Below are 3,903 nucleotides of genomic sequence, written 5' to 3'. Positions count from 1 at the left end.
ACTTTACCATTACTTATGTCAATTGTTTAAATTTTGTATCAAGATTTATGTAATACATTGTTTGTGTCAAAAAAGAATAAACATAATGATTTACCTTTGCCTGTCGAAACAAAACAAAATCCTTAACAAGTATGTATGTGGAACCTCTGAATGAACGAACATAGGCTTCGTTGACCTCATGAACATTTGAAACACCTAAAAATAGATAAAAGCGAACTATCAACCTGATATATTGATAGTAGTGATATGAGGTTATGTTAATTCACAATGTTCTAAACGTGCAAAAAGCGTGACACTTTCTTAACATGCGGAATCGATTTAACGTCCCGATTCTGACCGGACGTGGCTGGAAACTTGATACATCCCGCACAGCTAAACGGACGCTCCACTTCGGCAAGCGCTTTTCTGCCGGTCGGATGAAGACTAAGTGACCATATTCCGATTCCCAAGTCACCGTTGGGGACCGCACTATGGTAAAATTACATTATAAATTAAAGTCATATGACATGAGTTTCTGGAAATGTTGATTATAACGAAATTATTAAACCAATGTATGGATACATTGTTAGTAGGTCTTTTGACTTTTCTATTGAAAGACTTATTGGTTGTCTCATTCTAATACACTAGAACACACCCGTGATATCGCAGGTCCGTGACTGAATTAAAGTATATAACTTTGCGCAAGCCTTATTTTAGTATTCTTATTGATTAAAATACTACAATGGGTAACAATTTGACAATTTAGTAGTGTCAACCCTGTGATTATGACCCGTGTATAAAGCATATTAATCCCGAATACACCGTTTGGTGGTGCGCCTGTCAGCAACCCTGTGATTATTACCCGCTTATTATCTATAAAGCATATTAATCCTGAATACACCGTTTGGTGGTGCGCCTTTCAGATGCAGAACGTACAGATAAGGTAATCGGTAACAGGTGAATATACTATTGGTATCGGTATCGGACTCGAAAGCGGAACTTCTTAATTATTGGCAATATTAATTACGTGGAAAACAAAAGGGCCTGGAGTGGTGTAATTTTTAATCTACACCTTTGTACTATATTAGTAATATATAAAGTTGAATTCCTTGATACGTCGTTTTTACGTGATGACGGCTGACAAATTGGACCTCGTAATTTTAGTATCATAGATATTATTATTAGGCCTTTCCACTTTTACTTTTCTGTGGAAAGACCTATTAGCTTTTTTCTAATTATAAAAAGGTCTTTCCACATTTTACATTTAGTCTGAAACTATCTAATGGCATCCTATAGGAGTAAGTGCCCCTGAAATGTCTTATTATAAGGTTAATTAATTATTACTTCAGTTTGGTTCATTATCAAGCCAGAAGACCTTTACCCAAGGTTGGATGACATTTGGCCTAGAAAAATGACAACCGGAAGTGACATTTATAAACCGGAAGTAGCCATTGTTGCACTTATTTCATGGAAAAGTACTCGGAATCCACACATTTTGCAATTTAAATACATCAACGTATAAAAGACTAGAAATGTTTTTGTTTTCTTCTTCCACAACATACAGTCCTTTTTTTTTTTTTTGGCAATTGTCGCTTATTTTTTATTTATTTTTGCATATTATATCGAACATCTATTGTGCTTTTGGTAGTTACCAATGGTACCATTATAATACGTTATATATGTATAATAGTATTAACAAAGTGCATGCAAGTCTTTGTTTAGTGAAAGAATAAGAATTAAAAGCAAAAGTTCAGAGAATAATTGAAGATCTTTTCACAATTTATAATTTAATACGCTTCGTCTACATAAGACACATCAGTGACGCTCAGATCAAAAAAGTTTTAAAGCCGAACAAGTACAAAGTTGAAGAGCAGTGATGACCAAAAATTCCAAAAAAGTTGTGCAAAAAACGGCTAAGGTATTCTATCTAAGAAAATCCTTCGTTTTTCGAAATTAAATATTCAAATTTCTGTACCAGGAAATTTATAAAAATTACCATATAATTGATATCATGTCAACACCGAACTGCATGAATTTAACCGTGTTTATACGAACTCTTCTATTGTTAGAGTAATCTCCACATACTCTATTTTTCTAGTGTACACATCTCCTTTGGAATCGTTTTATATTACGACAAAATTATGTCACCGATTTGCTCGTTATATCCTTAGGATCTTAAAAATAATTTTGACCGAAATATTCTGGAAACTTCATATGAGAGTTATTTCATCTTCTATAAAATAAGTGGAATGAAATCGTTATTGGTGAACCATAGGTGAAAGAGACCTAAGGTCTTTTGATTTGATGTCCTTGGTACAGAAATAAAAAGGAAAAGGGTCAAGGTCATTTATTTAATTTAGATTTTGGCTTATTTTCAACTCTTTTTTAACACCATATAAGATATCGACAACATAACTTTACGTAATTGTTAGTAACACATACATATTGGTTTATAGTGTACGCTTACATTAAAGAAGAGGTTTCTCCCTTTTGTATTTAAAAATATGCGTATTGTGATATAACTCGTTAACCAAATATAATTCAGACCTAGGGTCTTTTTGATTTGAGGTTCTTGCTTATGACCTTGACATTGAGCTCAAGGTCATACGTTAATTTGACGTTCTAGATTTTGACCTTTGCTTTAATTCAATTGTTTACATGTTACAGCTATGGGACTTTTTGCATTAGCTTTCAAGCCATTTAACCTTGGAAAAGCAAACCGTAATTAACTTAAGTGTGTAAACCGAGGATAGATATTTTGGTAACTGAATTAATAGAAAGGTTTATAGAACCAGATTTGTTTTGGCATCATTGTCAATTAAACATTTAAATATTAATATCGGAAGCCATATTTTTTGCAAATTGAAAGTACAAATTTAATCTCTAATTAAAAAAAATGTATATCTTTTTGAAACCAGCATACAATAAACTATCACTTGACGTTGGAAATGACTTTTAATCCGAATTTTACTTATTGAATATCAAAGTACTGTAGTTTTTTTTGTGAAAAGACCTTCAACTATTCTCTCAACTATTGCATTAAATTCTTATTCTTACACTAAACAAAGACTTGCATGCACTTTTTGTAATATTTATTATACATATATAACGTATTATCGACAAATAATATTTCTTTGGTTATTGTTAGCCCCCCAGGGTGACTTGGGAATAGAAATACGGTCACTTGGTCTTCTCCCGACCGGCAGTAAAACGCTTGCCGAAGTGGGGCGTCCGTTTGGCTGTGCGGGATGTATCAAGTTCGCATTCACGTCTGATCAAAAGGGGGACGTTTTGATCCGATGTCTCGTGTAAAGGGAGTGCCACGCTTTTTGCACGTTAAGAACCCTTGCGACCACTCTTTGAGGTGTCCGTGGGTGGCCTGTTGCAAGGCAATATTTATGTCCCTATCCAATATACCCTCATTTTCCAGTGGCAGTCCAAATTTCCCCGACCATCATCCTAGATGGCCTCTATTACAACAACCTACCTATTGTATTTATTGTTAACTTGTTCTCGCCCTGAATATGCATGAAATATTTGCCACTGGACGTTAAGCAACCATTAATAAATCGGTTATTGTTAAGATCAAGCTTAAAAACTTTCGGGAGAAATGTCGGAGTTCACCGGATTTTAATGGAAAGCCAATAATTTAATATTGGGACATTTAAGAATACTTTGATAATATAAAGAGTCTCTGCTTTTCAAGGTTTTGTTCACTTCTTTTAGAATAAAACTTCATTCAAGTATATAAAGCATTTTTTTTTAATTTGACGTTTCGTATGACTCCATGTTAAACAACCTTTGACTTAATGTTGATTAAAAACATGCATTATTGTTTGCTGTTCATTTATAAATTCTTTGCACGTTAAGAACCCTTGCAACAACTCTTTGAGGGGTCCGTAGGTGGCATTTTGCAATGAATTT

Source organism: Mytilus trossulus, chromosome 5 (assembly GCF_036588685.1).
Source record: "Mytilus trossulus isolate FHL-02 chromosome 5, PNRI_Mtr1.1.1.hap1, whole genome shotgun sequence".
NCBI lineage: Eukaryota > Metazoa > Mollusca > Bivalvia > Mytilida > Mytilidae > Mytilus > Mytilus trossulus.
Note: the sequence above shows the minus strand (reverse complement) of the source record.